The sequence below is a fragment of the Lampetra fluviatilis genome, chromosome 59 (genome assembly GCF_964198595.1).
Source record: "Lampetra fluviatilis chromosome 59, kcLamFluv1.1, whole genome shotgun sequence".
In the NCBI taxonomy this organism is placed as follows: Eukaryota; Metazoa; Chordata; class Hyperoartia; order Petromyzontiformes; family Petromyzontidae; genus Lampetra; species Lampetra fluviatilis.
Window position 1 is genome coordinate 7,044,981 of NC_136333.1, and position 22,074 is coordinate 7,067,054.

At 54.3% G+C, this 22,074-nt stretch overlaps 1 protein-coding gene across 1 annotated transcript in view; it reads right to left on the bottom strand.

The window, feature by feature from the left end:
- The window catches only part of LOC144950743 (uncharacterized), a 151,866-nt gene that overhangs the window by 47,198 nt on the left and 82,594 nt on the right, over positions 1-22,074 (bottom strand). The window lies entirely within an intron of this gene.

Here is a 22,074-nt window from a genome sequence, read left to right on the forward strand (position 1 = left end):
TGGTAAAAAAATAAAATAAAGAAATCGATGGAGCAGTGAAATTGGCTCAAGGACAAGTGCACGATGGATTATTGTTGTTGTTGTTATTGTATCGCAAGATCGTCGCGTCGATACCGAAAGCCCGCGACGCGCGCGTAAGTATCCCGTATGATCAACGCGTACACACGCCGTAGGCAATGGGGTTGAGAAACTTCCCTGCGTGCCACTAGAGGCCGCTACAAATCTCATCGCGACATCCATTCATGCCGAACGGTGAAAGATAAAATCGACGTTCGCACAGAAGATGCTTCAGTATTTTATTACTCGACAAACGGTAAGAAGAAGAAGCCGACTCTCTGCACGCACGCTGCCGTGGCCCTGCCGGAATATGAAAAAAAACTCAACTATTTTATTTAAGCAGGTAAAGCCCATTCGCTATTTTTCTCACGTGACCTGTCTGCACACGATAAGCTCGTGGCAATGGCCGATGACGATGTCGCGCGGGAATTTATAGTCGCGGCCCAACGAATCTCAAAGCGTGCCGATTCTAAATGTGGAGGAAGATGAGGGCAAACCCAGATGAACCCGTAGTCAAATCCACGCTACGACCACCACGGGGGGTGAGAGAGAGAGAGTGAGAGACATCACGTACAACAACAGGCATCGCCAGGGTCCGGGATCGAACCTACGGGCCTCCTGCGTACCATTCGAGGGAGATCACATCTCCTGGCCACCACGGTGCCCCCAAGCTCATGACAAGACGTGGCCTCTGAATGCAAAGGAGCGGGGGGGGGCCGGTGGCGGGGGGGGGGGGCGTCCCCAGGCACAAGCCTAAATAACCGCGGCGGCGGGGCGATGGAATCCGGCGGCGGCCGCAGCAACATCATCGGCGTTCGCGCGCTCACTCGGCCCGCCACACACACACGCGCACGTGCGCACGTGCGCATGAGCGAGGCCCACGCGCGAACCGAGCCATTGTCCTACTGCCCCGTCCCTTGAGCTATTTCCACTGCCCCCCGCCCCAACCCCCCCCCCCAACCATCTACCCACTATTGTAACACGCGCGACATTAACAATTCCTTAATTGCACACAAGCACGCACGCACGCACAAAGACCGCATTCTTCCTCGCTGTTGCGTCCAAGATAGACCGCCGCCACGGACACACAAAAAAAAAGTCTACGAGCGGGAGCTGCGAGCGCCCTACAAGTCGGACAGGGAAAGGAAATTGACGGCGTGGATGATTGCCGTCGCCGGCTGTCAGTATCGCACGCCCCTACCCAGCCACGCTTGTGCTCCGTGACGATGGACGATGTCGATGTTGTTTACGTCGACGACGATGATGATGATGGTGGTGGCGGTGGCGGTCGTCAAACGCTCGCTGGTACTCATTACGTGTTGTTCAGAGAGGGCGGCGAGCGGGCGGCCAGCGTTCGAGACCCTGAGTGTGCAGCCCAAAAAGTGAGCGAACGAGGTCCACCAGATCGGAAACGATGAAGTCAGCTCATGCGCCGGTGCCGGACGGCTCGGGATGGCCTTCATCCAATAGTGGATTGATTTTGGCTGACGACAACGACGACGACGGGCGGTGGCCATAACACCAGCCGGCCACTTATTATTTGACGGCCGAAATCAACCGACGGGAGAGTAGCAGTTGACCAGAACAAAAATAAAAAGTTCTATTGTTGCAAAAGCACGTGGCCAGGAATGAACCGTGGCCGCCCTCCGAACCGGCTGAACAGGCAGCACGGACCGACCCCTTGCCACGCGAACGCAGAATTACCGCCACTAGCCACATCTACCCGCGCGTCTCCTGCAGGTGATTTCCGCGCAAGGCAACGAGAGAGAGAGAGGGGGGGGCACGTTCACTAAACGTCGCAGTCAATAACATACTAATCTGTGCCGGAATGCTGCCACCACCTTCTATTGGCAGGGGACTCGGGAGAAGCTGGGCTGCCTGCCGAGCGTTACGCTGCCAAGAAATCGTGCCAAAACCGCAGAAGAAGTGAGAGTGGTGCGGTGGGGCGGGGTGGGCGGTCTGACTGCTGCCAGCAATCGGCGCAGAAGTGGCAGCCATCCAAGGACTACATGTAAACACGGCGCTACGCACGGTAGCCCTGGCATCCAGCCCGGAGACCTAGTGACACACTTAACGGGAGCTGCAGGCGTGCACGCACACACACGCGCGCCAACGCACACACACGCTCAACACGAGTTCACGCGAGCACACGGGCACGGCGGAGGTGAACACACACACACACGGGCGCACGTGGGCCGGAACACACGAACGCGCGCGTGTACACGCGATTCTGGCATGCAATCACTCGCGCCTACACGCGTGTCTGACCTCATATTTGGCAATGACGATGATGGCGATGATGATGATGATTATGACCAAAGTGTTTTTGGCGTCTGCGTGCTGGGAATGTGCTGCGAAGACTGTTAACACTGAAACCTATTTCGATTGAAAGCTTTCGTGACTGCAGGGATTCATCTTCTTGGTTCTTTCGGTAAAGTCACGTAGAATGGAAATAATAAAAAAATAAAAATAAAACGTAATAATTCTCACGACGTTTCGGCCACAACGCAAGCAGCCGTCCTCAGGTGAAGAACAGGTCTGTCGGAAAGACAGCGTCAGAAAGACAGTGTCAGACGCTGTCTTTCGGACAGACCTGTTCTTCACCTGAGGACGGCTGCTTGCGTTGTGGCCGAAACGTCGTGAGAATTATTGTTTTATTTTTATTATTTTATTATTTCCATTCTATGTGACTTTACCGAAAGAACCAAGAAGACTGAAACCTATGTCTCTCTCTCTCTCTCTGAAATTCGATGTTATGGAGTACGCTTCGTGCACCCGACGTTCCGTTTGTTCGCTGTTATTTAGATGGCTGCATGCAAATGAGCGCCAAATCACGTGGCATTAATTGATGAAACTAAAATATTGATTTGTTATTTTACCAGGTAAGGTCCCACCGACTTGTGTAGCTCTTTTCTCAGAAGCGACTCTGGCTATCACAAATGATGGCTCAACGAAGCGGCTTATCATCATCATCATCGCGTGGAAATTTATAGCAGTATCCAATACTCGGAACACGTGACGTTGATTCTTCATGTGGAGGGGGAAAAACCGGAGGACCCGGAGAAACATCCACGGCGACCGCGGGGGCGGAGAGAAAGAGAGACACGCAAACTCCAAATATACAGCAGCAGGCGTCAGGGTCGGGATCAAACCCACGACCTCCTGCATACCAGGCGAGGTAATTAACATCTCCCAGCCACCGTGATGATGATGAGAGAGAGACACGCAAACTCCAAATATACAGCAGCAGGCGTCAGGGTCGGGATCAAACCCACGACCTCCTGCATACCAGGCGAGGTAATTAACATCTCGCCATGAAATTAAGATGCACCCCCCCCACACCTCCACCCACCCAAAGGGGCAAAGCTGCCGGTCATCTAGGAAACAAATGACGGCATTGGTACGGGTGATCAGGACGCAGATAAATGTAGGGTAACGTTACGGCACAGGCTGTGAGAATCACGGCACCAGTAAACTCCAGGCATCGTCAGGGTCGGGATCGAAGCCACGACCTCCTGCACACCAGGCGAGGTAGTTAACATCTCGCTGGGGGGGAGGGGGGGGGGACGCAAGTAATTAATTACATGCCGACCTACGGCAATCAGGACGCGTTTGTGCACTCTCGCAAATTGAATCTCACAAACGAGGGAAGGCCGTACGACGACGCTCGTGCGGGCAGGACTTTCAGACGGGCCTGCCGCAGGTTAAGTTTTAAAAATATATATAAATATCTCTTTTTTTTTAGATTTAAAGCTTTCGTGACTGCAGGGATTCATCTCCTTGGTTCTTTCGGTAAAGTCACGTAGAAGGGAAAAAAAAAAATACAATTCTCACTAGTGAGAATTGTATTATGTGAAATTTTTATTATTTTATTATTTCCCTTCTACGTGACTTTACCGAAAGAACCAAGAAGATCTCTTTTTTTATTTTCGACCAGGACGATGAACGTCTTTGCCGAGACGCCGAAAACCGGTTTCCGAGCGCGACGCAAGTTGCATAACGCTTGGAGGACCCCTTCCCAAAGCCACTTGCGTAACATGCGCTCATCTGCCCAAGCCTGCGTGCATTTTTGGCAGCTGATGGGCGGTTTGCCTTCATTTGGAAAGAATGCTATATCCAAGCGTTCCTTAAGGCTATGTTAAATTCCGATTGTTATTGAGGTTCCCAAGTTGTAAAAATGGCGGGGATGGGGGTAAACTACTTAACGAAAGCTATACCACGGGGATCTTTGTCGCGACGGCACTTTGGCGGCCTCTAACTTGACGATGCGAATTCCCGGATTCGCAGTTTGCGCGCCGTATTTATTTAAAATTACACGCGACAAAAACATGCAATCGCAGGGCAAAGTGCCGTTCGCGATGGCGGTCGGATCGGTGCGCGTTCCCACCTCCTTTAGGTCGAGTCTACCTAGGGGTCGGACGCGTCCGCGGCGGAACGACGCCGGCGGGCTCCTCGACGGAGAAGCGAAGAAACGCGCCTCGAAAAATGGGGAAGTTGAACTTTTGCAAGTAACACAGCACAACGGTTGGTTATAGTTTTTTTTTCTCTCCTCCGGCTCGCTCTGAATGGAAAAGCCAGCGTACGAAAAAGAGACGGTTGGCTGACCTTGGCTCTCTTCTCAAACGAACCATACTAAAAAAAAACGATTGAACTATTTTTTTGTATTTTACCAGGTAAGGCCCACTGGGCTGTACAACTCTTTTTTTGTTCGTACGGAGAGGTCGTTCAATCGTTCAGTCGTTCCCTTGGTGTGTTTTTTCCTTACTTGCTTGCTTGCTGCGCGGAGGGTTTCAACCGATTCCTAATAAAAGGTCTATTTTTTTGGTCGGGTTAGATCGCGCGAATATAAACGCGTCATCTTCTTGGTTCTTTCGGTAAAGTCACGTAGAATGGAAATAATAAAATAATAAAAATAAAACATAATAAAATAATTCTCACGACATTTCGGCCACACACTCTGCCTTCTCGACAGACCTGTTCTTCACCTGAGGACGGCTGCTTGCGTTGTGGCCGAAACGTCGTGAGAATTGTATTATTTTATTATGTTTTATTTGTATTATTTTATCATCTCCCTTCTACGTGACTTTACCGAAAGAACCAAGAAGATGAATCCCTGCAGTCACGAAAGCTTTAAATCGAAAAATAAATGCGTCAATTAGCAAGGTCTGTCACGTGAACAGAACGTGCCGAGTTCGTCGCCACTCCAGCGCACACGGCGTGATGGCGAGTAAACCCCAACGCGACATTTACAACGTCTTGCAGGACGTCTCGCAGGCGATCACAACCAGCTTCACCGGGCGAGATTTCGCCAACCAACTGCGGAAGAAGTCTTCGATGAAGTAGAGCAAAAAGATAACCTCACCACCGTGAGTCCAAAAGTGAAAGCCAACGCCGCGTTTATATTTACGCGATCTAACCCGGTAAACAAACACAAAATCCTTTATTATGAAAAGCATTTGTCACGTAAGCGCTTTAACTACTGCTGCTGCTGCTGCTGCTACGTGTCAAAGTGTGGATCTCATGGAGCCGTCGTCATCAGCTCGATGATGATGTGGGAGGGGGCGGTGGGGGGCGGTTAGTGGGGGGAAGGTGGTGGGGGGAGAGGCGGGCGCGCGGGGCCGTTCGTGTAAATAAGGCAGCGGGATCTATTAATTGGAGTATTTACACAAGTAAGCAAAGAGAATGGCACATGACGAAGCTGAGCTAACAGGGGCGTGAGCTGGGCCCCCCCCCCCTCAACCAGCCCCAAGCACCCCGCCGCCACGACCCCCCCCCCCACTCAGCCTATTCACGAAACTCCGTGACCCGCTCACCCTACAGCTCTCCCCACCGATCTGCTCAACGCACGTTTCACGTAGCAGGTGGGGCAACGCATTTGCACAAGACGCGCAAAACACAAAGACAACAACAAGTCGGCCGCCCCCCACTCACCCCACCTCCATCGCATAGCCTACATAGACGATTGCCCCCCCCCACACACCCACACAACATAAACAGACTGTTGGGGCAGAGCGCTGTCATGTGCTGTTAGCGGAACGGCGCAGGTGAATGGGAGGCTTGGCTAGATAACCTGGCCACCTTTGTCTCTTCCAGTGGCGATGTTTATACACCGCACCAGGTACTCATTTGAGGCTGAGTCGACCTAGGGGAGGCCCAGGACCGGTTCAGATAATCGTCACCGGCGTTGCCCGTGAGCGGGGATCGAACCCGGGTTGCCGTGTTCGTAGCGCAGCGCGCTAACCGCTGCACCACCGCTCCCCACTACGTTTACACACACGCACGCACGTACACACACACGTACGCACGGACACGAAGACCGTGCCGGGTACTCATTCGAGGCTGAGTCGACCTAGGGTGGGGAACCCAGCGACCGGTTGAGATCGTTACCACTGGACGCTTGCAACGGGGTCAACAGGTCAACGCGAACCCGGGGCGTTTACAACGCTCGTGGCAACGGACACTTAATCATCGTCGTTATTATTATTATTATTCTGGCCTGCACGTTCATCTCTCCACGTCAGTTTTGTCCACAGGCAAGTTGCAGCTCTGCTGCTGCTGCTGTTGTTGTTACGTCTTCTTCTTCTGCTGTCAACACACTGCCCGTTGTGGTCCGCGATGGCATTTACACAAAAATTTCAGGTCGAACGGATAAACCTTTTGTCGATATGCCCGCAACCGATTTAACACGTAGGCTTTCGCGACCAATAAACGTCGTGGATTGGCTCTCCAACACACCGGCGTGCTGTACTAGTACCCAATTGGCACGTTCTGTTTACGTGACGAACCTTACTAATTGGCTGTGTCGGGTGGTGGAGTAAGTGGTCGAGCGTTTTAAGGGGAGCGGTAGTGCAGCGGGTGAACCCGGTGACCCGACTTCCGATTCCCGCTCACGGCCAACACCAGTTAGGATTATCTGAACCGATCGATCCTGGGCCTCCCCCTAGATCGACTCATACGATGCGGTGTGGAGTAAACATCGCCAATCGGCGGACAAAGGCAGCCGGGCGTGGCGCTGGCCACCAACTACCTCCCTCGTGTGCCATAGTGCCGCCACCCTTTCTTAGGAGCTGCTCGCAAACAGCACTTGGCCCCAACAGCCTGATGAAGGCCATTTTCCGTGATTCCTGTAACTTTATCGACACCGGGAGGGACGCGTGTCTTTTGCATTTCAGGAAAATGCGGTCAAACCCCAGGGTATCGAAGCGTCAAGACCCACAACCACTCGCTCAGGGTCTGACGTCCCAAACGAAAAAAAAACACTGCAGAGGGGGCAACACAATAAAATAGATGTTAAATTAATAACTGAACGGCAACGCGCATTGTTTTTTATTTTTGTTTGGGTTAGATCGCGTAAATATCGATGTGTCGTTAAACCCGCCACCACCCGGCTTGTTGTTGAACGGATCGTTTCTGAGCGGAGCGCAGCATCCTGTGTCGGATTAAAACCTCCGAAGCATCCGCGCGCGCGCGTTTCATCCTCCGCTCGTGAAAAGAGGAGACGTTCCAAATGTGTTTTTTTTTTTAAACCTCTCGCGCGAGTTAAACCGCCCCCCCCCGCCCCCCAACCTCTCTAAGCAGAGGCCTGATCTGCGTGCGAACTCTCAGGTTTCAGCGGAAAGGAAAGACAGGAGGTAAACACGGCCCAGTCAACCAGTCCCACCGGTAAGTAAGTAAGTCACCCGCCGCCACCGCCGTGGTCGGCCGATCGGCCGGATAAATGGCTCAGGAGGCCCACCCACATTGTAGCCCCCCCCCCTCCACCACCACCACCACAGCCCACCGCCTCAAATGATAGCGGCTCAACGAGAGTGGCTTATCGCGCGGGAAATGTGCCAGCGGCCAAATACTCGAAACGCGGTGATGTCGATTAAGAAACGTGGAAGGGGAAGACGAGAAACAAACACGGAGGAACCGGGAGAAAAGTTCACGTGGCGACCACCACGGGGAGAGAGAACGTTCAAAATCTCTCAAATACATTTGGAGTTTGACGCAGACAAAGCATCCTATGCCACAAGGCCCAAATATATATATTTTTAAACTACTCATCATCATTATCATCATATGGCACACGCAAGAGAGTGACTAATGTGGCCAAACAATGTTGTTGGCCAACGGGGCTGTCTTCTGCTTTGTACGGGGCAGTAGACCGAAAAGACGAGGCAATTTGAGGGGCTAGAAAATTATTTTTTTAAAAATTGTAAAGCGAACCCCGGCTCTTCTTTGCCGAGCGCTGATCTCGCAGCGCCTCCGCCGGAACTGCCCATGTGCCACACCCCAACCACAACAACGACGACGATGACGGCGGCGGCGGTGACAAGGAGGAGAAAGAAATCTCGTTTTCAGGAGTCTCGTTTTTCCCCAAAGGAATCGCGGGAGAGCGTTGGGTAGAGTGGGGGGGGCGCGCGAGAGAGAGGCCGTGGTCATGCCTCGATACCACCGCAGACGTTTCTCACCCTCGACACCGAAAAGCACTTCAGTCAACAACTTATAAAGAAAGGAGAGGGAAGAAAAAAAAAGAAAAAGCTCCGGCCGGGAATTTTTTCTTTCGCTATGTTTTTGTTTTAGTTCACCCGCGTCCCACCCCCCCCCCCACCTTTTTTTAATTCCCCAAACAACGAGAGGTCGCTTTTCAGGAGGGTATCGCATGGCGAGGTACCGGCTCTCTCCCAACCGGGCAAAGGGAGGGGATCGGTCGCTTCAAAGCCACTCGAATCGTAAGCACGACACCGCTGCAACGGCGATGATAACGTGGGTGGTGGTGGTGGTGGTGGGGGATGGCGGACGCCTAGAAAGCCGCCCGCCGGATTGATATTCAATCCTCAGCCCTACTATTCCATCCTCGGGCCTTCTATTCAATCCCCGAGGCCATGTCTCTTCAGGGGCGCGTGCGCTGGCGGGTGCAATCGGCGCGTCAGGATCGATGAAGGAGGGGGGCGGGAGATCCATCGATCGATCGATCTATGGGAATGGAATGTGCGGTGGCGGTTTCGGAAGGGTCCCGTCGGCCGCGCCGAGAATTTATGGTAGTGCGCTGCAACGGTGAGCACCGGAGTGGACGGTGAAGACCCCTGTCATATGATCATCATCAGAGTTCCGGAAGAGGTGCCCGGGATCGTTGATTCACTTACCCCCAAGCAATGTTGACACTGTGCGAGTGAAATGCGCCTTCAAAAAGGTGAAATGCAACGCTGCCTTTTGAGTCGCGAGCAATTTCAATGGATGCTGTGAAATCTTTCATGATGAGTTATGAGTGGGGGGTGGCGGTGGGGGGGTGGGGGTGTATGCGTCGTTAAGTGGTGAGGAAGCGGGGGGAGCGGGTGAGCGAGTGACTGGAGTGAGTGAGAAGAGACACTGGGGAAGGAATCAGCGATGAGCACCGTCCCCTTGCGGTGTGGCGAGCGAGCGAGCGAGTGAACGAGCCAATTCCCAAACGGAGTAGTGCAAAGAAAAGAAGCAGAAAGAGAAGCGGTGCGAGCGAGTAAATTGCAGGGCGAGCGAGCGCACAAGGCAGCGAGCGCGTGAGCGAGTCGATGGGAGAGAAGAATAAGAACAAAAAGAAGCGTTGCGACCCGCAGCGCGGAGGAGGTAGGACACGCAAAACGTTCCCTGCGCACGTCGCTGCGTCATCTGCCTTCAGCGCAGGGGGAGGGAGGGGGGAATGGGGGGGGGGGGGAACGGGGGGGGGGGGGGAAGCGCCGAGAATCGTCGCCCCCCACGGAGCTATCGCGACGACGCGCGGGCAAAGCTCCCGCGCGCCGTCGCACGCACGGGGGAGCAGGTGACCCCCCCCCCCACCCCCGTCAACCACGTGGAGCCACCCCGGTCGCCCCCGTCGACGTCGCAGAGCGAGCGGGCACAGAGCGCCTGGAGATGATTAACCAAGGACCTTGACACGGGCGGCTCCGACAGATCACGGGGCATCCGTCGCAGGCTCATGGCGAGCAGCAGCTCAGCACGTGGGCGACATGAACGCGCTCGATCGCCTTTCCTCCTTACGGAGGCGGATCACGAATCTCAACGGGTTCTCAACGGGGGCTAAGTGAGCGAACGTCGCTTTGAACCGTCGTTGTCGGCGGCGGTGGCAGCATCAGCCGTGGTCAATCCACTGCTGCAGGGAGGGAGGTGGAGGAGTAACACTGCCAATGATTGTCATCTTTTACCGAGTGAAGATGAAAGTAATTATCCTGACGAAGAGAGAGCCAACGACGGTTGGCACTGCCCAACCCCGCCCGGCGAAGCCTTAATCAAGAGCAGCCTTCGTGCCAGCGCTAGACGGGGCCGTGTCACCATCGCACAATGAGATCTCGGTTGATTCGAATGGTATCCACCCCTGGTTTTTCATTCGAAAATCCTGGTCACGTTTTACCGTTTTTCCCAACGCTCAACAGCCGCTGCTAATGCCTGCCGTTGCGTGAATGGGACGTCATCCAGCAGTGGCTTAACGAAGGGCCGAGACGAATGATTTATTCCAATCTGGAAAGGCAAAAATATTTTGGGGATTTGCGCGAGCTGTTTGTATAAATTATATCACTTGTTTGTACAACGGCCGCCTCTAAAAATAAGTTTTTTATGGGAAAGGTGAACAAGTCTTGGGAACAGGATGCTCCAAAGTATGTAGATGGGAATTAATTTAATAATCATTATTGACATTTGAAAAGCGCTGTATTTCATCCGTAGATCCCACCGATGCGCCGTGTATGGATGGCAGGAAATCAACAGAGCTTGCAGGGTACACGGCCAGGACTAGGCGAGGGAAAAAGGCCAGTTTACTTAATCACCCGCTCGCCCACCCACTCACTCACTCGCTCACTCACCCACTCACTCACCCCCCCACTCACCAACTCACCCACCCACTCACCAACTCACCCACCCACTCACCAACTCACCCACTCACTCAAAACCTGCAGGGTACACAGCCAGAACTAGGCGCGTGGGTCAATGACAGGTCGACAAAGTGAGATTTAAAGACGGACTTAAATGTATCGAAAATTATATCACCGTGGTGCAGTTTGAGTCGCGTCATGAGTTGCAGAAACGACCTTCTGCTGGGACTCCCGCAGGCAGCAGCAGCAGCAGGGGCAGCAGCAGCAGCAGGAGCAACAGCAGCAGCAGCGCCCGCGTGACTATGTCGCACCGTGACTTCCCTCCGGCGAAACGTCACGCCCAAGTCACCCGATCTCCCATCCCTATTGGAAGCTTAAATCAGGGAATTTTGAGCCTGGATGGTACTTGGATGAGAACACTGCCCCTTGGAGAAATACCAGGTGTCATAGGCTTGGGCCATCGAGGTGACCACGTGATGGCAGTCTAAGCGATTGAATGCATCAGCGCGGAGCGTTCAGTGGCATCCGCTCGACACGAGCGGGGCTTTCTCTGGGCACTCGTGACTTGTTGCCACGTGCCCAAACACTCGCGGATGGAACCTCAACAAGCTGCCCCAAAACAGGAGCCTCCTGAAAGAAATAACAAATATTGCATTTTCAATAAAAACTGCAGAAGAAAAATATTAAATAAATGTGGATATCTACATAAAATGATATTATAAATACACTATCCTAAAAATACAGCACCGTATTTTAACACTAAAGCAGTCACTGACTCGCAACAACTTGCAATCATAAGTGACAGAGTTAATTTCGGGTAAAATCAATGAAAATGGGGTATGCCGATAGCATAAAAATGAGATGTGATAGAGCAAATCTAAGGTCAGATATGGAATCAGCACCCTGAAATTAGTCTAAAACAGCTGCAAAAGTCCAGGCCAGAAAAAAATGTTTTTTGTTGTTGTTGACCAGTGTAATAATCATCGACATGTCCGCAAGGACCCAAGCGAAGAGTGCAGAGAGCGCAAACTGAACCGCGACTCACAAACCCGCGTGTCGTTTAACAAAAAAAAAAGGCTAAAACATTTAGCGGGGGTCACGGGACAACGATCGTCGCGGCCCAGCGACGTCCCGCCGGCCGGACATCGCGATCGTTGGGGAGCCCCCCCCCAGCCCCCCCCCAGCCCCCCCCCCCCCACGACAACCGTCGCCCATCGCACGGCACGCACGGCGCCCGGCGAGCCGACGAACGATCGTGCGAGAGAGCTGCGGGCTCTAAAACGCGTTAAATAAGACGCGAGAGCTCAACCACCCCACTCCTTCCCGGCAGCCCCCTACCCACATCCCCCTTTTCGATACAGAACCCACAGAAGGGACGCAAGGGAGGGAGAAGGGAGCGAGGGAGAGGGGGTGGAGGGTAGGGGGTGGGGGCTAGGTGGAGAAGGGGGGGGGGGAATCAATATTGCATGATAAAAAATAACCGGCCCCCCTCTCCCCCACACCTCGCATGACCTTTGAGCTTTTTCGCCAAAGTTAATAATCAATGCTGTATATTCATAGCGAGGTGCGGGAGCTCTCGGCTCCGGCCAGAGACTCTCTCATTGTGCCATGCCGGGGTGGTGGCGGTGGCGGAGGCAGGAGGCGCGCGGGGGGGTGTTTATTTTATTATTCACAAAAAAAGGAGAGAGCAAACCCGAGGATCACAATGGTGAGTTCGTCGCCGTGTCCATTAAAGCGACGGCAGCTGGCCCCTCGCTCGGCCGATCTTGCCCGCACCTGGCCACGGCACGGACGGCGGACTCGCTTCGCCTTTGTGGTCACAATCGCCGGCTTTTATTGTTATAAAGATATTTATTTTGAACGCGTTCTCTCTTTTTCTGCTGCTGTTGTTGTTATTGTTTACGTGCCCGGCGTTCGTTTTCCCCGGTCAAGCCGCGTGGTCGAGTTCCACCCGCCCCCCCATAAAAAATGCATGAGGAATCATTCGGTACAATTACGGTCCCGCATCCCCCCCACCCCCCCAGCCCAAAAAAAAATAAACCCAACTAGCCGGTACGATCCCAGTAAATAATGCATGGAAAATTACTCTCTCGCTCGCTCGCTCATTCACTCTCTCCCCCGCGATCTCTCTCTCTGAGATACGACATCTCTCCATTTTGCGGCCCCTTTGTGTGCCCTCACTCTGCCATCTACCCAATGTCTTCTCTTGGACACATCCGCACCCCCCCCCCATTCACGCACTCACTCCTCCTCCTCTTGACGCTACCTTAATGTACTATCATCTCCGATCCCTGTCCACCTTTGTCTCTCTCCTATCTCATCCCTCTACCCGCCGCCCCCCCTCCACCTCTCTCGCCTTTCTATTCTGTTCTGTCCACTCAATAATAAATCCATAACCTCCCCTTCGCATTCAAGACTCCAGTGGATTTGCGTTAAAGGATCGCACAGAGGGGGGAGGTGGGTGGGGGGAGTAGGAGGTGGTGGGGGGGAGGTGGTGGTGGGGAGGTGGTGGGGGGGAGGTGGGGAGAGGGGGTTCCTCCCCCACCACCACCCCCCCACTTCCGCTGCCAATCCACGCCACCTCACACCAAAACCGAAACGGCGTCCCCCCCCCCCCCCCTGCACGGTTCCATCAGTAATAGCCGCATCCAGTGGGTACATCTAAAACTTTTAACACCGGGGGGGGGGGGGGGGGTAACAATGCCCCACGTGTCGTCAAAAAGGCGAGAGAGAGAGGGCAAGAGCCGCAGAACAGAAATCGGCTCCGGCGGGGAAGTCGTCGCCGCCGCCGCCGCCTCGTTTGCGGTATCTGCCGCCCGCCACGTCACGGGAGGAGGCCGGCTTGCTGGGGGCGCGCGGGGTGTGTGGGGTTGAGGTGCGGCAAGGCGAGGCCGCGATTCACCACACAGGGCTGCATTCATGGACGTTGAACAGGGGGCCGAGCGAGCGGCGAGCGGAGGTCGCATCATCAGCCCACGGGGGCGGCTGGGCGCGGATCGCCAGAGCGGTGGAGGGACCGCTGCTGCTGCTGCGTGTGTGGGGAGGTGGGGGAGGGAGTGCCCACCCCACCACTCATCGCCAATTTTTTTTTTTAAATAACTCGCCCAATTTAATTTTGTTGCCGTCGCTCGCCAACACGGCGGGCAGCCCGGCGGCACCGCAGCAGGAGCAAAAACATCAAGTGGGTGGCACACACGATACCACACCACGTGACTCTACCGAAAGAACCAAAGAGTATGGATTCCTGCAGTCACGAAAGCTTCAAATCTAGATTGGGTGGCACGCGCGCGGCGAGCACCTAGACCACGGCCGCCGTGCCCAACGCCGGAGCTTCGAGCGAGCGAGCGAGGGAGGTGGAGGGGGGGTGGAGCGGGAGGTGGGGGGCGACGCGGGGGTCAAGCCGGCGGTCATTTTGGGGGCTGCTGGGGAAGGACGGTTCGGCAGCTTCCCCTCCGGCCTCCCTTCGGGCCCGGCCGCCACTCTGACGCCAGGCTCCATTTAAACTCCTCGGGCCCCTGCTGCACCTGTCTGCGGAGCGGAGTTTACTTTGGGAATTCTTACTTCTCGTCCAATAGCACCACCACCACCACCCCCCTCCTCCCCCTCCTCCTCCTCCTCCCCCAACTCCCTTGCCTCACCCCCCCCCACAGCCTCAACCACATCACCCAAGCGGCGAGCCAGGGCCGGGACAGCTCTCCGCTTATCATTTATTTTGGGATGTGACTGTCCCCTGTGAGCACGTGATTACATCTCGCCCCCCCCCTCCTCCACCCCACCCCTTCTCCCCTCTCTCTCTCTCTCCCCATGCATCTTGCACGCAGGAACATTTCACGCGCACGCACGCACGCACGCGTAGCGAGAGATAGAGACGGGAGACGCGCCGTCGTTCGACACGCGCACGTCCGACGTTCCGCTCCACGCGTGTGCGCCCGGCGGCTTTTGCGGGACTTCGAGCGGAACGTCGGACGCCGCGCGCGGAAACAAAACGCTCGCCCGCGCGCCACATGCGCGAAACCGAAACAAACATTGGCGCCCGACGCGCGACTAACATTTCAGGCCGCTCCACTTTGCAAGGAGTGCAAACCACCATCACGCGAACTCCGGTCAGGCAGTGAGTTACTTAAGAGACTCGAAGTATTAGGCAGAGATTCATGGAGTTACGTAGAGGTCCACGGAGTTACGTAGATGTTCACAGAGTTACGTAGAGATCCACGGAGTTACGTAGAGGTCCACAGAGTTACGTAGATGTTCACAGAGTTACGTAGAGGTCCACGGAGTTATGTAGAGATCCACAGAGTTACGTAGAGATCCACGGAGTTACGTAGAGATCCACGGAGTTACGTAAAGGTCCATGGAGCTACAACAGAGAGATCTACAGTTACACAGCGTTCTCTTCCTTACCTCCGATTAGCACGGTTGATTACGAATGGTGCGAAAGAAGTTCAGATTCCAAAGAACACGTGATGTCTGATCATTACTATCGTTACAAAGACGGTCGCTGCATCGTGCGCTTTCAGATGCGCTACCCCGGGGCCGTCTGGAATGCTCTTCCTTCCGATATTAGGAAGGCACTGGGAGCCATGTACTTTAAAATCATCTAGGTTGAAAACGTATTTCTTCAGAACTGAATGTGTCTAGTTTGTTGTCCTTCCCCCGTACCTCCTATTAGCACGGTTGGCTACGTACGGCGTGAAAGAAGTTCAACACAGTGCATACGTTGCAAACGTGAGCGCTGGGACGCAGCAAACAGCTGCAGCAGCAGCATCATAAAACTACGGTTTTTATGCAACGGCCGAGCAGTCTTCCCGCTCTCTCCAGAGCGAAAAATGTTACGTGGCGATTGGCGACGGCGCTTTACAACTCGAGTCGGTGGATGCGGCACTGCAAGCGACAAAACGTGAAACCCTTGGGATCACGCCGCGCCGGGCAAGTTCCGTTGCATGCCCCACGGAGGGGCTGAGTGGTGGTGGTGGACACGGTGGTGGACACGGTGGTGGCGGTGATGGAGGTGGCGGTGGTTCCGGTCATGGAAGCGCTGGTGGCGGCAGTAGCGGTCGAGGCGGTGTGGTGGTGGTAGAGGCAGTGGTGGAGGTGGTGGTGAAGGCGGTGGTGGAGGTAAAGGCGGTGGTAAAGGCGGTAGTGGAGGTGGTGGTAGAGGCAGTGGTAGAGGCGGTGGTAGAGGCGGTGGTGGTGAAGGTCGTGGTGGAGGCGGTGGTGGTGGTGGTAGAGGCGGTGGTGGCGGTAAAGGCGGTGGTGGTGGTGGCGGTAGAGGCGGTGGTGGAGGTGGTGGTGGCGGTTGTAAAGGCGGTAGTGGCAGCCAGCGTTGCGAACGCTCGGGGGGCGGGGGGGGGGCTAGGCTCGTACCAAACGGGGTTACCAACGATTCGGCGCGGGCCCACGCACGCCGAGTCAATAAGGCAGCTGTTGCTGTTGTGTTTGCATTGTGCTCGGGACGTGTGCGACATTGTAATGCGACGCGACGCAACCCAGGCCGCCCGCCGCACACACAATGCGAAACACGACGAGGCTGAAATTTTATGATATCTCTCCGACGTCGAACCGCGCTCTGGAGAAGCAGTCCGTGGTAGAAATCTTGGCCGGCGCTGCGCCGTACGAGTGAGATTTTCATGAATTTGTTTCAGCCCGGCAAGGTGACACGATGTCCCACCGCGGTGGCTAGGAGATGTTAACTACCTCGCCTGGTACACGGGAGGTCGCGGGTTCGATCCCGACCATGACTCCTGCTGTATATTTGGAGTTTTGCACGTGGTCACGTGGGTTTTTCTCCGCGTCCTCCGGTTTTCCCTCCACATTTAGAAATGTGCGTTTAGAGTATTTGGCTGCTGTAAATTTCCACGTGATAAGCCACTGCATTGGACTGTCATTTGTGATAGCCAGGTCACTTGTGAAAAATAGCTAGATGGCTGGGTGGGCCTTAAAAAGTAAGGAATGCCCCCAATGAGTTGAGCAGCTCTGATACAAGGACGGACAGGCCGTCAGCAGTAGTAGCAGCTACAAGGGCATTGCAGTGAGTGACTTAAGAGATTCAAGGTATTAGATAGAGATCCACAGAGTTACGTAGGAATCCACAGAGTTACGTAGAGATCCATGGAGCTATAACATATAAATCTACAGTTACACAGAGATCCAGAGTTACATAAAGACCCATAGAGTTAGACAGAGATCCCTCCCACGCCCCAAATAAGCACGGTTGGCTACGTACGATGGGAAATAAGTTAAACGTACACTACACACATTCAATTAAGTCCGCGGGCAAACGTTATCCAAGAGGTTCCCATCGGCTAGCAAATCAAACAATCGTTTTTCTTTTCGAGAATTAGACCCGGGTTCGATTCCCAGTCAGGGCCATCAGCGGCTGCGAGCGATATCCAAAACCGGTCCTCCAACCCCTTCTTCACCAACCAACCACTGATCAGATTGGTGAAGTACGCTCAAAAGCAACCTCCGCCCATTAAACTTGACACAGCATGGGGGGGGATGGGGGGGATGGGGGAGCCTCCATCCAGCAGTGGTTTGACTTTGGCCGGCTCAATCGTATGATTATCAAAGAGAAATCTAGCTGCAATGGACTGTAAGACGAGCAAAAATTATTGGCCACACTAGGTGTGAATGGTATCGCGCACCCAGTCGCAAACAATGAACAGGGGGGTGGGAACATTGAAGGCTGGTATGCAATTATCGCCATTGCGCCGAAAGCCAATTTTTTCGCTGAAGGATGTAATAAATGGATGCACATATTTTCGTTTTATAGTTTAAAGCAAAGCCGGATGGACCAGTCCATAAAGGGGCCACAAAGCGTGGATCGGGTAAAGTTGCATGGGTTGGGGGCGGCGGTGGGGTGGGGGGGTGGTGGGGGGGGTCTGATTCTATGGCTGTGTTATACACATCCATCACCGTCATCGTTGCCGTCAGCCACGATCAATCCACTGCTGGATGAGGGCTTCCCGAAGCCGCCGCCACGGTCGCGCGACGTGATAATCCACTCCGCGTCCCCCGAACACCAGCTGATCTCATCGCTCCATCTCCTCGACGGACGTCCCTCTCGGGCGCGTTCCGTTCCTCGGCCGCCACTTTGTTGTTCGTCTTGAACAATCGGGCCCTCCACATCGGCGCTGCTTGCGACGCTTTCTGCCCACGCCGACTTTGATTTCCTTTACGTTTCCACCCAAGCCAATTTCAGCAAATGTGGGTGTTTTAAAATGAAAAGTTTAATTTTAATCAAGAGTGCAACGAGCCACTGCCATCGGAGGTCCCGGCTGAAAAATCACCTGCCGATTAAAAATCATGTCCATCAAGTGTAGCCATTTGACAGTCTCATCCCGATCGCCGATGACTGCACAAAAAGCCCTGTAATATTCAAAAAATAAGCAAGTGTTTTCAGTTTAACTGCCATCACATGTGTATCTCCACAGCATTGGGATGGGTAGCAGATATACTTGTAGGGACCTCAGACAGTGCAACGTTATCTTCTTCCACGACCCACTTTCTAACGAAGGGTAATGCGCTGCTCGAATGGACACCTCATCCAATTCTCATCACGCTAATAACACAATTGGGATAACAACAACAACAAGGAAAACATCCCAACGGTCCTGGGCATTCCCCTAGGTTGGCTCAGCCTCAAATCAGCACGCGGTGCAGTGTGCCGTAAAATATCGGCACTGGGGAGACAAACGCGGCCGAGGCGTGGTGCTTGTCACACCCCTGCCTTGTGCCGCTGTGCCAGCCTTCATAGGTGCCCGCTATTAGCCCTTGCCCCAACAACCTCGCAATGTCTATACGGGGGGGATCTTTATCCGTTTGTTTGATTTAATGTTCACACACGCACACACCGTCTGCGAGTGTGAAGGTGCTGCTCCGCTAACAGCACTTGCCCCTGCAGTCTGCTACGGCCTATAGACAGGGGGGGGGGGGCTGGGTGTTGGGTGGGGGATCTTTTCATTCGCGTGCAGGGTGAGACCATAATCAACCTCTCCATCAACCCCTCCATCAACCCCTCCATCAACCCCTCCATCAACCCCTCCAACCACCGCGTGCGGCATCCAGGAGTCCTTCGTCCAGCGGCCGATTGCCAAGGGGGGCCGTTGGAAAATCTTCAAAAATGAAATGGTGGATACCACCCCATTTTTTTTGTGGACAACCGGAGCGTAAACCCCTGAAGGTCAACCGATTCCACGGGATATGTCCGTGGCGGTTTTATTTACGACATTCTCATTGTGCATTCATTGTCCGTTATTGTTGCAAGTCATCTTCGGGCGCAAACATGTCCTGGAGGACGCGGGGGGACGGACCGCCCACTCAAAAGCTTTGCACGCATTGAAGAAGTAGAAAAAAAAAACCCACAAACGAAAATCTACGTCTCTATAAAACAACAATAAAAACTGTTTTATTTTTCTGGACACTGTCGCAACGATCCGCCGGCCCACCTCGCATCGGGCGAAGCGAGAGAGAGAGAGAGAAAAAAAGCCTCGACAAATATTACGCCCAGCCTCGCTTTTTCACAGCTGCCCTGCTCACAAAAAAGAAAGGGGGCTGTTTGTGGCCTCTGACCCGAGCGCTGACCAAGATGCGGTATCATATAACAAACTCCCTGCTCGGAGCACAACACCCCCATTTCGTAATCGCTATATGTACGCGCGTTGTATTCTATAGGTGTGCGGTAATCTCCGTGGCTGCAAGCCCAGCCGCCTCGGTGGTAATGGTCAACAATCACACCACTGGGCTTCCATCCACAGGTCCGCCCGGTTGGATTCCATCTCCCGGCGGCGGGCGGATGACACAATAAGAACAAGTTTCTTAACTCTTACCCCCCCCCTTGAGGCCGCCCCCCCGCCAACCCCACCTCCCCCCAGCACCGCACCTCTGTCCACCCGGCAGCGTAAATCGGTTCACCGCGGCTATTCGAGTGGCAGGTTGTGCGTGTTGGCGGGGGGGGGGTAAAGTGTGGATTATTCGCTTCTCTTCCGACACGTCTGGCCGGTTCGGAGGAGTAGGCCAAATGCCCTCCGGCGAATGCTCTCCAAGAACTTCCTGCTGTGCTTGCAACTATAAAATCTGAAGAAGAAAAAAAATACGTGTCGAATTTGGGGGGCCTTCAACGATGTGGGCCCGCATGTTGAATGGGTTTCACTCCTGTGGCAGTAGACTGCACTCTCAAACTAAACACTTGCCAGCACACGATCCCCATCACCAGCGCACCGAGTAATCCGCCTCCTAAGGAGTGTGACACCAAGGCCGATAAAAAGCGGATGAAGCCCACTGCCAGTCGCTCGCGTTTAATTCGGGAGGGCCTGTGACACCACCACCAAAGACAAGGATCCCCCGTATAGCCTGAACAGACTGTTGGGGCAAGTGCTGTTAAGTGAGCACCTATGAAGGCCGGCACGGCACACGAGGTGGTTGGTAGCCAGCACCACGCCCGACGACCTTTGACTCCCCAGTGGCGATGTTTGCACACCGCACCAGGTACTCATTTGAGGCTGAGTCAACCTAGGGGAGGCCCAGGACCGGTTCAGATAATCGTCACCGGCGTTGGTCGTGAGCAGGGATCGAACTCGGGTCGCCGGGTTCGTAGCGCAGCGTAGCGCTAACCGCCGCCGCCACCACCGCCGTCACTGTCAAACAAATTTCAATCATCTTATTTATACAGCTATCGTAATAACGAACACATCGGGTCATGCCAGGCAACTCTCGAGATCACAATGCCTTGGAATTAGCCGCATCGCCCGGGTGTTGCTCAACAACGGGTACACACGATTGCACAACGCGCCAGGTGCACCCCTACTTTGGGCAATGTCAAGCCTATAAAGGGAGATCACAAACAATACGAGGCAAAACTCCCGCCTCAACAAACAATGGGCGGTGCTCATCCTCCCTCCCTTCCCCCGCTTGGAAGCCATGAAAGCGTGGAAGTGGAAATTCCACGCTTCCATGGCAGGGCCACGTCGATTTTCCCGCGCACCTCCGATTGGAGCACGGTTGGTGGCGTACGGCGCGGAAAGGAGTTCAACAAGCGCGCGCACGCGTGCCAAAGCCTGGCGGCCGCGCGCGCTCACGATGTCGTGTTCACGCACGCGGCCCCGTTTTCACCGTTGGGTGGATGTGGCCCAGAATGAGCGGGCCGGGCGCGTCGGCGTTCGGGGGTCGGGCAGGACGCGCTGATACGTCGCTTGATGTCGATCCCCGCTTTTTCGCTCCTCCCGCGCTCGAGGCAAACGCGTCGAATCGCGCCGCGAGCCTCAGAATCGATCGCTCACGAGCACCGCGGATTATTCGCGCGAAGCCGCGCAGTCGAGGCGGAACCAACGAGAGACGATTCAGAGAATTGAATATATTTTATCCAGAGGGCGATGCGTGACACGTCTAATACGCGCAGGTATTATGTCACGCGTCGCACGCGCAAGGCTGGCTTCAGAGCTCCCGCATCAACAACAACAACAATCACCCATGTTGACCTAATTTTGGCCAATCAGAGAGCCGATGGTGAGATGGACAGAAGAACAATTTTGTATATGCAGCATATGCACATACAGACCCTCCGACTGAGCCAAACCAACAGCGGGGGGCCGGGGAATCGATTGTGGCCAGTGTTGGAGATGTAACTACCTCTCCTGGTATTCAGGAGGTCGTGGCTTCGATCCCGACCCTGAAGCCTGTTGTATATTTGGAGTTTTGTGTGTGTGTCTCTTTCTCTCCCCGTGGTTACGTGGATTTTTTTCTCCGGGTCCTCAGGTTTTTCCCTCCGCGTTTCCAACCAACGTGTGCGATTTTAGAGTATTTGGCTGCTATAAATTTCCATATGACGATAAGCAAACTTCGTTGAACTACCATTTGTGATAACCAGACGACTTCTGAAAAAGAGTTATATAGGCTTAGTGGGCCTTACTTGATAAAATAAAAATCGCCCAATAGCTTTTTTTTAAGTCTGTTGTGTGTGTGTGTGCGATTGTCACTGCATCGGTGTCTCAGAACTAACGCGGTCCATCAGAATGACCGAGCGAAACGCGCGAATGCGGTGCACGAGTTCGAATCGGCACGGCGCAATAAGTCGCGTGCGGTGGTGTTTGCGCCACGGCCCCGGGCCCCCACCACCCCCCCACCGATAAAAGGCACTCGAAGTTAATCCGTGCCGGCCGGAGAGGCAGGGCTCTCTCTCGTTAGGGCCCTGATAACG